Source organism: Hyperoodon ampullatus (genome assembly GCF_949752795.1).
Source record: "Hyperoodon ampullatus genome assembly, chromosome: 13".
Taxonomy (NCBI): Eukaryota; Metazoa; Chordata; class Mammalia; order Artiodactyla; family Ziphiidae; genus Hyperoodon; species Hyperoodon ampullatus.
The window spans coordinates 21,714,160-21,728,397 of record NC_136926.1 but is presented as its reverse complement, the minus strand read 5'-3'; positions in this window follow the sequence as shown (position 1 = coordinate 21,728,397).

Sequence of the window (14,238 nt, the reverse complement as noted above, 5' to 3'; positions counted from 1 at the left end):
AAGCCTCTGCCATTGATCGTGGGGACCAGCAAAGAGAATCCAGGTTGAGGATGGTCCTGAGGATAAGAAGGGCAGTGAGATGATGGGAAAGGGAGCCTGAGGTCAGCTAGAGCCCAAGTCACCACCCCAGCTCTGAGCTGCTCGTCCTCATCTGTGAAATTGGTGTAGCATCACCCTGCGGTCTGTCTCATAGAACTGCTGTCAAGACAAGTGCAGCAAAGGAGGTTCTCTGAGCCCCACCTTCCTGGTCCCCATCCCTGCCCATCCCACTGTACCATCCTGCTTGTGCTTGTGTCTCCGCCTCTGGCTGTGAGCCGTGAAAGGGTAGCGACCACACCTGTCTGGCTCACCTGATAATCCAGTGCCCAGTGAACAGGAAGTGCCAACCAACATTAGTGCCTTCCTGCTGTGCCCTTCTCCCCGTTTCCAACTTTGTCCAATAATGTGTGTGTCCACCTTGACCTGGAGACCTCAGACCCAGGTGTTTTATCCCAGCCCCTCCCCCATCCCTCTGAGGGTACAAACTCGGGACCTCAGTTTCTCCGTCTGTGAAATGGGCCTAGGCGTGCCCATGTTGCCTCTCCAGGTTGTAGGGAGGATAAGGGGAAGGGGAGCCCTGTCTGAGGTTGGTGGGGTGGGGGGCTTGTTCTCGCCGTTTGCAGGACCACTGGATCAGGAGTCTGGGGGTCTGTGCTCAGAGTGGCAACTAAGAGTCAGTGGGATATGGGGCCTCAGGTTTCTCATCTGTGACGAGCCCATCCTGTGCTCTCTCCCCACTCCCAGGTCCCCATGGTCCCTGGTCCTGACTCTGGCCCCACCGCCCCAGCTGTCTTTTATGCTCTTATCTCCCCACTCTGTTCGGCAGCCTTGTCTCTGCCTCTTGCCCCCCAACCCCCGCCCCCCATTCATCCCTTGTCAGAGGTCATGGGTTGGGGAGGGGCCTCCCCTGCCTGCCTGGCGGAGCTTTATCTGTAATCTAATGCTGGCCCCAGGGACAAGGGGTCAGGGGCACTGCTGGAATGAAAGAGGAGGCCAGCGAGGACTTCTGGAAGAGGGAGATGGGGGAGGGAAGATGGTGGTGGGAGGGTCCGGGCGCTCGCTCTCTGTTCTCTGAATGCCCCTTGGCGGGTGAACCTCCAACTCCTTGGGCAAATGATTTATCCTGTTGAAGTCTCAGTTTCCTCCCCTGCACAGTAGGTTCAGAGAAGGATCCAACGAGCCCTTGTACCCCTTACGTGGCTTGACGGGTCCTTGGCTCTTATACTCCACCAGCCACTCTGGTGCCTGCTGAGAACACCGAGCCTCTGAGAGGGGGTCTGGGAGAGGGTGAGCTGGGATTTAAGACCAGTTCTGTGTGTCTCCAGGGCCATGCTTGTACTCCCCACAGCAGACTGGTGGAAGTCAAAGGTCAAAGTCCCAAACCAAGCTTTCCCGAAGTTCCAGGAGGAGAGTGAATTATCTCCCACTCACAGATAAAGGCTCTTCTGGGATGTTGCACCTCTCCCTTGTGGCAGCTTGCAACTTTCCGGAGAAGGTAGCACTTGCAGTATTTAAGAGAGAGTTTTATAGAAAGTAACCACGTGAAAGAGGCAGGGAAGGGCATCTTTGGCAACAGGAACAGCACATGCAAAGGCACAGAGTCATGAAGCAGGATGGTGTTTACAGAGAAGGTGGTGGTCGTTCTGTGTGCTGGAGTGAACGATGCTTTTGGGAGTAAAGTAGGAGTACGCATCTGGGGAGGCAAGCCAGGCTGGGGTGCATTTCTGGCTGTTGGTGGATAGTTTTAAGCAGAGCCCCTTTTAGAAAATTCTTCCTGTGGGCGGTGCTGGGCGGATACTCAATTGGCAGGGACAGGTCTGGATGCAGAAGACTAGTTCAGAGGTAGGTGATTGGGGGAGTAAACCAAGCTTGAGAGCCAGATGTTCAGGTGAGATGAGTCCAAGTCCAGACACATTTAGGGGTGAAGTTTGTGGCATAGCATCTGTCAGTGGGAAGGGTGATGGAGCAGGAAAAGTTGAGGGTAATGCCCAAATCTCTGGCTTGGGCAGCTGGGGGGAAGGGGCGGGTGTTCCATGAGATGGGGGTGAGTAGGCAGTTTCGGGGCAAGGAAAATGAGTTTAGATGGACACATGTCACATCTGAGGAGTTGGTGAGTGTATCAGTTATCTATGACCACAATAATGCTGCATAACAAACAGCCACTAAAGTTCAGTGGAATTCAGTGATCAATAATTATTCAGCTTGTGTGTCCATGGAGTCCAGGTGATCTGAACTGGGCTGGGCTGATCTTACCTGAGACGGTGCAAAGTCCTGGAGGGGACCGGCTGCCAGCTGATCTAGGCTCAGCTTCACACATCCCATACTCCAGCATGCTAGCCTGAGCGTGTCCTCATGGTCTCGGCGGAGATGCAAAAAGCCCAGTCACGCAAGTGCTTTTCAAGCCTCTGCTTGCATCATGGTTGCTGACTTCCCATTGGCCAAAGCAGGTGGCTGAGCCTAGAGTTGGGGTGGGGGGAGGGCTCTGCAAGTCACGTAGTCAAAGGCATGGATATAGAGGGGGAGAAAGATGGCGGCCAAGAGAGGGTGTCCAACCAGCCACGTGGAGAAACCAGAGGACTGTTGCGTATCCAGGACTGGAGATTTGAGGCTGTTGATCATGGACAGTCCCTGAGGCCATGGGAGGGGAGGGGTTGCCCAAGCCGGTGGTGTGGCTGAGAGCGGAGCTGGATCTCTGGGTGATCCTCTCCTTTCCTGCCACCTCCCAACCCTCTTCTGCATCTCATGGGAGAGAAAACCTCAGAGCTCAGATGGCCACGGAGGCCTCACCTGGCACACATATAGTAGGTGCTCAAAAAAAGGCCAGCAGAAGGAACACAGCTAGGCAGGCTGGACGATTAACCCCTTGTGGGTCAGCAGGTAAATCCTGGTGCCGATGCACATAGTGGGAGGCTATGGAAGCAGGTATGACCCAGAGGCGCCCCACCCCACAGGGGAAACGCCCACTCCAGGTCCTGCTTTGAACAAAAACGGTGGTGCATTTTCAGACCAGAACAGCATTTGACCTGAATGAGTTCACTCGTCTCCAAGGTTCTAGACCCTTCTGCTCTATCTCATTCCCTCCTCCCAACAGTCCCAGGAAGATGCAGACCCCACCGCCCTGCCCATTGCAGCTGGAGATCCTGGAGGGGCAGCAAAGCCCAAGCTCACAGGGGCAGCTCAGTGGCAGAGCTTGGAGCCCAGTGCCACACGCCCAAACCTCAGCTCTCCCAACCGCAGGCCCCGGCCCCGCTCTGGGGGGCTTCACCCTGTATGCTGTGGCACGGAATCCGTGGTTCAGCGGGGGAGTGTTTAGTCAGGCAGCTTGCCTGGATGGTGACCTCCCACAGAGCCACCCAGCCCTCACCCTCAGCCAAGACTGATTTCCTTGGAGGGATTTTTTTTTTTTTAAGGCAAAAAACAGCAGGAAAATCTCTCTCCCGCTGCTTCGTGTATTTCCTTTATAGTTTCCTTTGTTCTATATTTAATTTTTTGTTTTAAACCCAGTTGAAGAGGGATGGGCGAATCACCGAGGGTTATTGATTTATTATTTATGGCGACTCATACGTTGCTTTAATCGTGTCTTCTGTCCCTGAATATTCTGCATAGTTGAAGGACAACCCAAGGAAATTGTTTGAGGCATCAGAGGCTCCTGTTTATTTCTGCCTTGCAACCTGTTGGAAGAAAACGAGGCTCATTTTGGGGGGTATGCTGGCTCTTAGCTTTTCTCACAAGGGCAGAGATGTGACCCTGGGCCTCAGCTGAGGCAGAGGAATGAGCCTGGGGTAACCTCTCCTTGGTGACTTGGTGTGGCCTTTGGGCAATGCTGAGGGGTGTCACGAGGCTGCTTGTTAGTCCCCCAGCTAAATGGGCCCCAACGTCTGTGTTTTCTGGTTAGTCTGGCTTCTTCCCCTCCAATTGCTACAGACACTCAGCCCCCTGCCACACCTCCAGCAGCACTCATGCAAAACAGCAGCCCTCTTCCAAAATCCCAGTACAAATAATAACAATTAACGATGCATAAGGACTGACATTTGTTGAGAGCTTTGCCATAGGCAAATGCCAAGTGTCTTTTATATGAATCGTCTTATTTGGACTCAGCCCCTTGAGGTGGGTTTTGTTTAGTCCCATTTTACAGGTGAAAACACTGAGACCACGAGGAGGTGAGGAACTTGCCCGAGGAAGCGGTGGAGCCGGACGGGAATCTGGTGCTGCCTCTGAAGGCCGAGCTCTTATCTAGGAGCCCAACCACCTCCCTGGAGGACTGGAGCAGCCAGGCAGGGAGCCCGTAGCACATACAGAGGGAGGTCCACTCTGCGCGTGCCCAGAACCCAGGTGCTGGGCTCTGGAACCAGGAAGGCTTCCTCCTTGCTGCCCGGAGTGATGGTGCCACCAGCACTTGGTCAGGGCCCTGGCTCCCGGCTCTCTCTGGGATGCTGCTCTCTGCAGCCAGGGCTTCCTGTGCTGGACACTGCGTGACCAGGCAACCCTCAGCTTCTGACTTTAGCAAAGGATGCTTCTGGAAGCCACAGAACCATGTGTGAGTATGAACACTGGAGAATGTGAGTGTGTACACTGGAGAGTGTGAGTGTGTACGAGAGTGTGAACACGTGACTTATGGGTGGCTGGAGGTACATACGGGGACAGCAGTCAGCAAAGACCCACTGCAGTCCCCAAGGACACTCCTGATGCTGGCTTCTGCTCTGTGCTGTGGGGCTGAGGACCCAGTCTTGCCCCGGCCCATCCCTTTCGCCCTGGCATTCAAGGATCTCACCGCACAGCTCCCTACTCCTGCCACTGCCACCTTCCCACCATCTCCCTCCAAATGCCCATCTGCCTCTTCTCACGTGCCACCTTTTATTTTCCCACCTCCACACATCTTCCGCTGCCCTTGCCCTTGAAGTTAGCTTTCTCACAATCTCCTTCTTTCCAAATGCTTTCCACGCCTCAAAATCCTGTTCAATTAGCACCTCTTCCGTGAGATACATATGGAGAGATGCTCCCTTCGGGACTCTCAAAACACAGTCTTTGTCCCAGAGCGTGATCCTCACAAGGATGGGAGTTTGTCTGGCTCACTGCTGTGTCCCATGTCTGGGGCACCACCTGGCACAGGGGATGTGCCCAGGAGGTACTGGATGAATCCGTGAGTACATCCCTTCTCTCCCCTGCTGTGCCATCTGCTTCAGGAGGTCAGAAACTATTGGGAAAAGGAAAAAGCTGGGCTGTTGAAGTCAACAGACTGGGTTGGAATCCTGGATTCCCCGTCTATTAGCTGTGGGACCCTGATCAAAATATACTCTCCAGGGCTTCCCTGGAGGCGCAACGGTTGAGAGTCCGCCTGCCGATGCAGGGGACGCGGGTTCGTGCCCCGGTCCAGGAAGATCCCATATGCTGCGGAGTGGCTGGGCCCGTGAGCCATGGCCGCTGAGCCTGCGCGTCCGGAGCCTGTGCTCCGCAACGGGAGAGGCCATGGCAGTGAGAGGCCTGCGTACCGCAAAAAAAAAATAAATAAATAAAATAAATAAATAAAAAATATATATATATACTCTCCAAACCATTCTTTCTATATCTGTGAAATGGCAATAATTATACTTCCCTGGACAATTGCATGGCACCTGGCCCACCCTGGCACACCATTAGTGCAACTGATGGGAAAGAACCAGGGGCCAAGGACATCTCACCTGGAACAATGGGAGAAGGTGTCTTAGAACCGACAGGACCACGCCCCCCACCCCCACCCCGGCCCCGCCTTGTCAGGATTGGTTTGCACATGTGCTGAAGAAAACAGTGTTGGATATGGTGATTGCAGGCAGCCAGTCAATTAGCTGGTGTTCAGGAATCTGATCATAGCAGTCAATCGGTGATTGCCAATCTGCATATTTATTCAGTATCATTAATTATGCATCATGCAGCATTAATCCCCGTCATATGCGTGTGTGCATGCTGTGGAACAAGGCTTCGGGTCGTGTCTGGAGGAAGCTGCTGGCATGGTGTGTGTTGGGGATGAGGGACACATACAAGTGGTGGCAGCCAATTGGCACAGAAGCAGACTGAGTGCTGTTTTGCATCGGCCACAGAAACTGGGCCTGGTCTGGCTCTTTATTTAAACCTGGTGTTGCAAACTGGTGGATGGCAGGGCTGAGCCAGGCTACAGATGTGTTTTATTTTGCCTGAACAGTAATGAAAAAAAAATGGAAATAATGCATTTAGTGTGGGCATGCCAGTTTGCCAGCACCCCCACTCCCCCTTATTGCTTCATATACCACTTACTTTACTCCCTGAGTTTCCTGCTTGGCCCCTGGGGGCATTTGAATTGGTCACCTGTAGATCAGAGTGTCCTACGTCTTTTAAAAATTATTGTCCCCCTAAGGAACTGTCTTAGACATTTTCCCCGACTTGTCCCTTCTCCCTCTGGTGAATTTTTTTTTTTTTAAGATGTTGGGGGGTAGGAGTTTTACTAATTTATTAATTCATTTTTTTTGCTGTGTTGGGTCTTCGATTCTGTGCGAGGGCTTTCTCTCGTTGTGGCAAGCAGGGGCCACTCTTCATCGCGGTGCATGGGCCTCTCACTATGGCGGCCTCTCTTTTTTCGGAGCACAGGCTCCAGACGCGCAGGCTCAGTAGTTGTGGCTCACAGGCCAAGTTGTTCCGCGGCATGTGGGATCCTCCCAGACCAGGGCTTGAACTTGTGTCCCCTGCATTAGCAGGCAGATTCTCAACCACTGCGCCACCCCTCTGGTGAAATTTTAATACCACAGATATATTGGATAACTGTTCATATTCTGTATGTATATCTGTAAGATTTTTTGGTTCCCCAAGGGGCAAAGTTCACCCTTGCTGAGAATGCATCCTCTAGGTTGTAAGGTCTCTCTGCCTGTCTCTGGTTGCTCGCATGGTAGGGCAGGGATAGGAAGAGCGCTGGCAATGAGGGGTTGGATTTGTATAAATCATTTCTCTTTCCTCTTCCACTGGATGAACCCTCCATATGGGCTCCACGGCTCTCCTTACTTCCCCCTAAACTAGCTCCGGGAGGTCCATATTCTACTCATATGGTGGCGCTGCCATCCACCCCCACCCCCATCCAAATACTCAAGACACAGATCAGACGTCCTCTCCTCCAGAGTTTGGCCAGTTAAAACAATTAACAATTGTTAAAACAAAAGAGTAAAAACAAACAAACAATTAAAACAATCGTACAGAGTATTTTAGTATCAGAGGAGGAAGTCTCCTTGGGAATCACAATTTCTCAACTTGTACTTTGCAGATGAGTAAATGGAAGCTCAGAGAGGGCAAAGGATTTGCCCAAACCTGCACAGCAAATCAGGAAGAGGTAACGACCATGACCAGGTTTTAAAGCCAATACTTCCCATCAACCCCATTTACTCACTAAGGCAGGTTTGTTCACCCTTGCATCATCTGGGCCTGGCACAGGGAGAGTCACAGTGCACATCAACACGTGAATACATTAAAAGCTCTGACATGTCCTGCAGGAAACAAGCAATTTTAGTTTTGCGTAATGCAGCTTTCCTTGATCTTGTGTTTGATCACAGACTGTAAAACTTCTATATGCCATGTACTTGGGCACCAGAAGATAAAACCATAGTCTTAAAATAGCCCCAAACTGGAAACAACCCAAAATCCATCACTAGTAAAGTAAAGAAACTCTTCTATGTTCACACAATGGGATATTATATGGCAGTGAAAAATGAATGGCCTATAGCTCCTGGCAACAACATGAATGAAACTTACTGCACAATGTTGAAGGCAAGAAGCCAGACACAAAATAATACTGACATGATTAGTACTATTATTCCATTTATATAAAATCCAGAAATAGTCAATACGAAGCCATGTTGTTCTCAGGTCTAAAGAAAACCCAAGGAAGTGATGATCATCAGAGTCGGGGGGTGGGAATGAAATCTCACAGGGAGAGGGGAGGGAGAGGCACGGAAGAGGGGCAAAGCAGGTGCTTCCGAACGTTCATTTCTTGTCTGGTACATAGGTGTTTGCTGGATCATTAATCATTACATTGTGCTGAACTACATTTTCTGTGCTTTGCTGTATGTTAGTTATGTTTCACGATTGAGAGAATAAACAATGCTTGTGCCGGCTTTGGCTCTAGGGGCAGGAGTAGAGGCTGGGAGGCCAGAGGGGAGGCTGCCACAGCCACCAAGGCATGAGACAATGGTGGCCTGGACTGTGTGTGTGAGAGTGGGGGTGGGGGTGGGTGGGTGAGTGGGACAGAGAGAAGCAGAGGGATTCCGAAGGGACTTAGCAGATAATTTGGCGACCCCCTCCCCACCCCCCCCCCCCCCCACAGCGTGCTCACCGATGCATTTGGCTTCTGGCTTTTAACCACACCCTCGGGGACCTCTTCACCATAGTCCTTGGTCATCAGAACAGGGAGGCCAGACGGGGTGCCTGGCAGGGGGCAGGATGTGGAGAGCGTTGGAGAACCCCACAGAAAGGTAGCCAGGAAAAGAGATGGGGAACTGAGTGCAAAGAGAGAGCGGTGAAGAGGCCATTGCTCAGAACTGTCAGCATGTGGGCCCCAGGCACCCAGCGTTCCATTAGCTGTTTCTTGGGATCGTTTTATTGGCCCATGTGCACAGGTGGGGTGGCGGGCTGGCCAGGATGACCTGTGCAGATGTGGCTGGAGAAGGGGGTGGTGATCAAGGATGGACCTAACCCCGGCCCACAGGCCCCTGCCCAATCCTTATTTTCTAGTGCCTTCTCTCCCGCCTCCTGGGGACAGCCACAGTGTTTTCCGTCTGGCCGGCCATGCCTGGCTGTGCTCGGGAACACAGGCCCCTTCAGAGGTGCCCCCCGAGTCGGCTGAGCTGTCCGAGCCCTGACAAACTCTTGAGGGAAGCGGGCGTCGCAGCCCCAGCTGTGTAAATGTTTTTGGTTTTCCTGCTGAGGCTGGGGGTTGAGTCAGCGCCAAGACAAGCCTCGCTTGAGTTTTCTTTGGCAAGGCGGCCCGGCTCAGGAATGTCAGGCGAACTTTCCAAATGGGATGGTTTGTCGGTGGGACCTCAGGCTGAAAGCTGAGCCCTGGGTACACTCTGGCATCATCTAATTGCTGCATCCCAATTAGAGTTGAGAAGCGGTGGCCCGGCCTGCTCAGATGGGAGCTATTTTCTCTGCTCACCCTCCTCCTGCCGGGAGGGGCTGGGGCCGTTTAGGAGGCTCTCTGTGGGCTCCTCAAGTGGGCCTGGGTGGGAGGGTGGTTTTCACCATCCACGGGGTGATGGAGTTTTCGGGGGGGTGGGAATGTGAACTCCATTCCGGGCCCCGGCTGTGAAGTTGTGAGAAAAGCCCACGGAATCACTGTGAGGTGTACGTTTTCCTTCTTCTTGTTGAACTCCACTTGGTTAATGATGACTTGGACCTTCCTTGGTACATCTCACAGCAGAGAAAATCTAGAGCAGGGCTTCCAAATGCAAAATCCTCCAGGGGCGGGTGAATTACCTAAATGAGTGAAGCTGGCCGGGAGTGAGGCTATACGGAGGGGTGGGGACTGGGGCAGACGGGCGAGCTCCTGCCGCATCCCCAGGGGTGGATGCTTCTTGGCTTCAGCTGACCTTGGCTCTGGCTGAATGTGATTCTGATGTGGCCCAAACTTCTGAAGTTCCAAGAGAGATCCAAAAAAAAAAAAAAAAAAAAAAAAAAATTCTATATTTTAAGTGAAATCCCTCAATCTTGAAATGTTGGCAACTAATTCAATTAGAAAAAAAAATTGGACGAAGGGCCATGTCAGCCAAACCAAACACATCTGGGAGCCGGATGAGGCCTCCAGACCATGCATGTGTGACCTCTGGGCTCTAATTTCCTGACCCGTGACTGCAAGCTGAGGGGACAGATGGAAACAGCGACTTCATCCACAACAATGACAAGAACAAAAGCCTTTTGTCTGTGCTCTGGGCTGACCCAGGTGTGGTGCTGAGCACTTTATATGCTGCACTTCCTTTAATTCTCACGCCAATCTGATGGGCAGGCATCACCATGCCCACTTCACAGATGGGAAGACTAAAGTCTCCAGGAAGGGATGTAATTTGGCCAAGGTCACACAGCTGATAAATGGCAGAGCAAGGATTTGATCCCGGGTCTGTCTGACTCCCAGCACTGGGCTGAAGTCATGAGATTTGCTTTCTTGTTGTTGTTGTTGAATTCATTCACTCTTTCATCTTTTCTGTAAACCTTTATTGAACTCTTACTATGTGCCAGGCACTGTGCTCAGTGCTTTGCAAGGATTAAATAAGGGAATATACGCAAAGGGCATAGAGCATGTAGTAAGTGTCCAGATTGTTAGCTACCTACATGGGGTGTGTCCTGCCCAGGCTATGGGAGCGGGGGTCGGGGTGGGGGGTGGGGGAGATGGAGTGTGGAGGAGGTTGAAAACTATGAGTAATGTGTAGCCTCTTCTTTTTTTTTTAATTGAAGTCTTGTTGGTTTACAATATTGTGTTAGTTTCAGGTTACGGCAAAGTGATTCAGTTATGTGTGTATATATATATATATATATATATATAAAAACTACATATATAAGAATATATATAAAAATATATTCTTTTTCAGATTCTTTTCCATTATAGGTTATTACAAGATATTGAATATACTTCCCTGTGCTATACAGTAAATCCTTGTTTATCTATCTTATATATAGTAGTGTGTATCTGTTAATTCCCTACTCCTAATTTATCCCTCCCCGCCTTTCCCCTTTGGTAACCATAAGGTTTTTTTCTATGTCTGTGAGTCTGTTTCTGTTTTGTAAATAAGTTCATTTGTATTATTTTCTTAGATTCCACATGTAAGTGATATCATATGATATTTGTCTTTCTCTCTCTGACTTACTTCACTCAGTATGATCATCTCCAGGTCCATCCATGTTGCTGCAAAAGGCAATATTTCATTCTTTATAATTGAAGATGCCCAGCCTCGTGGGTCTCAGCTAGATGCTTCATTGACTCTATCCATGAATCCGGGATTGACTCATCTCTAATCTGTGAAATGGGTACAATATGGACCTAATCAGAGTCACTGGGCACAGAAGTTCAGCTCGGGGTGGGAAAGCTCTAGATGGTATGTACTAGGAGGCGGCCCTACTCATCTTGGTCCCCCAGGGGCAACGGTGATGCTTGTGAAGGTGACTAGCCAATTTGGGAAGCTGGTGGGCTTGTGCGGAAGCCAGCCAGCCCTGCAGTATTGAGGAGGCAAAGTCGGGGGGCAAGGATGGCACCAGCTGGGGCTCTGAGTTCTTCTCTGTGGGGTCAGGGGAGTCTGGACAAAGGTCCCCAGAGCAATCTGACATTTACAATTTGCAAAGCACTTTACAGTTTGCAGGGCCAGACGGTGCAGACAGCTCTCCCCTGCTCTCCAGCGTTCGCTGGCTCCCCTTTGCCTCTTATGTTGCCCACAGTGAGCCTTGGATAAGAGTTTGAATGTGTGAGTGCACATGAGCAGGACTGGGCCAGTCCTTACTCATCCACCTGGTCATGGCTTCAGCTCCACGTGGAAGGCAGTTTGGATGGCGTCGGGTGGAGAGAGTCCAGAACCTGGCATTCTGGTAGAATTCCAGGGGGATCCAGGAGTTGGGGATGCCATGTAGAGAGGCAAGGTCAATCCAAGTGCTGACTTCTGGGTTTTATCTTGGTCCCATTTCACGACAAGGATTCCTGCTGGGAGAATACCTTCACAAGCTCAGGCTGCCATGACAAAATTACCACAGACTGGGTGGCTTATAAACAGACATTTATTTCTCATAATTCTGGAGCCGGGAAGTCCAAGGTCAGGGTGCCAGCATGGTCAGGTTCTGGGGAGAGCCTTCTTCTGAGTTGCAGACTACCCACATTTTGCTGTATCCTCACGTGGCAGACCCAGGAGAGGAAGCAAGCTCTCTGGTGACTCTTATAAAGTCAGTAATCCCATCATGAGGACACCACCCTCATGAACTCATAAATCCTAATTACCTTCCAAAGGCCCCACCTCCTAATACCATCCCATGAATTTGGTGGAGCAGGGAAGGGGAGACAAACATTTAGTCCATCACAGGGAGGGAGATCCCTCAGGCTCGGGGTGAACACCAATCTTGACAAAGACACCTGCCATATTTTATGTTTATTGAGTGTTTATTATATCATGGGCACACTGGAACTTCACTTGCCTATCATACCCATTCTACAGAAGGGGAAACTGAGGCTCAGAGTGACATCATTTAGCAGATGACTGGTGAAGCCGTATCTTGAACCCAAGCCTGTTTGCATCCAGACACTGCTTTTAGGAGCACATCCTGTTTACCCACAGTCCTTGACAAAGCAGACAATACTGCCACACCCACTTCACGGGTTGGGGAGGAAGCCCATCCACAGGCCCACAGCAGTGCAGAGTGAACCCAGGACTCAGGTCCTCTTCCCAGCATCATCATCCCACAGCCCCAGCCCCCTGCCGTTGCCAGTTCAACCAGTGCTTCCCATCCACTCACTGGATGAGGTTAAAGCCTGATGGGACATGAACTATCTAACCAGCAGGGTTTCTAAGGGCTCCCTGAAGCCCCCAGGCTGAGGGTGTGCAGGGTGGGCTTGCAGCCTCTCCTCAGGGGCTGTTCCAGAGCCCGGGGCCCAGCTAGCCTCCAGAGGTGGGTGATTTGGAATCAGAACACATGGCTCTTGCTGGTATGTAATGAGCAGGGAGTGAGCTGGTAGGTATGCTAATTTCATTATTCATGTACATAATTATAATCTAGAAGTTGGCAGCTTTCTAGGTAATGACAGGAGGGAAGGGGAAATTTACCTAACTTTTGTAATATATGTGTAGTATTATTTAACTCTTAAATTAAGGGACTTAATTCATTGCACGAGGCCCACAGATGTGAGGCACTGATGCAGAACTTCACCATGTCTCTCCACCCAGTAATCCTCCCTTCCTTCAACAATTATCCACCATGTGCCAGGCCTTGTGCCAGTTTGAGGGTTGCTACGGTGATGGAAGCCCAGTCGGATGCCCTCGGCATCTCATGGTCCAGGATGCAGATGAGTGAAGCAAGAATTTGACAGCGCGGCGTGAGAGGGGCAAGATGCAGGAAAAGCAAGGAGTCAGAGAGAGCTTCCTGGAGGAGGAGGCATCAGCACTGGTCTTGAAAGGTGATGAGTAAGAGTTGTCCATGCTGAGAAGAGAGGAAAGGCATGTGAGATGGGCGGTAGGTAGCTTGGGCCAAGGCCAAGAGGGGAGACCCTGTGACATTTTTGAGGATGCTGGGCTGGAAAAATGGGAGGGAGGACTGATGTATGGCTCTGAGAACAGGCCTCTCCAGATTCACATCTTAAAAGCAGACGTGCTCAGCCTCACTGGGCACCCCTGCGTGCCGGTTGCTGATGTGTCTGGGTCCCATCCTCTCTCCCCACCCTCCCACTGATAAGGCCTGGGAAAGGGCCATGGCAGGGGGGCTCTTTGAGGCCCGTTTGGTGCCTGCTGGCCATTGGCGGAACACCCAGCTGGGGGAAGTGGGGCTCAGGCCTGGAACAGCCCTACAATGGGCGAGTTTGGAGCTCAGCCCTCTGAACTGGGCGGGGGCATGTCCCGGAGTGGGGCCCCTGCCGTCCCCAGCAGCCCTGCGAACAAAGCCAGCTTTGGGCTTTCACCCAGCTGGATGCGGGGTTTGCAGAGGGGCCTGGTCCCGATGGGGGTGTGAAATTCTTGATTAGGGCTGGCCATGGCCTGCCCCCTCCCCACATTCGGAGGAGAGGGAACAGCTGCACAAACACAGGCTCAGGCAGGGAGGCAGCCGGGATGTGAGAAGCCGTCTGTCCGGCTGCTGGCGCTCACGGACGCTTTCCTGGGAGAACCTGCATGTGTGTGGCACTTGGGCCTGCGTTCTGGTGGCCAGAGGGTGGGAGGTCACCGCTTGTCTGTGCGTGTGCACGTGGGCAGAGGTGCATGCTGAGAACGTGGCTGAGTGTGTGGAACATATGTCAAGTTATGGGTATGTCGACCGTGAGTTCACACGCATGTGCAAATGCAAATGACTGGGAGCGTGCGTGAGTGTGGGTGTGTGCACTAAGCACACATGTATATGCACATGCACATGGGCAATTGTGCAGACACACACATGCAAATGGGAGTGAGGTGTGGCATGTAAGCACATGTGTGCTTACACTGGCACATGTGTACAAGAAGTGGATGTGTATGAGCACATGTGTGATTGCTT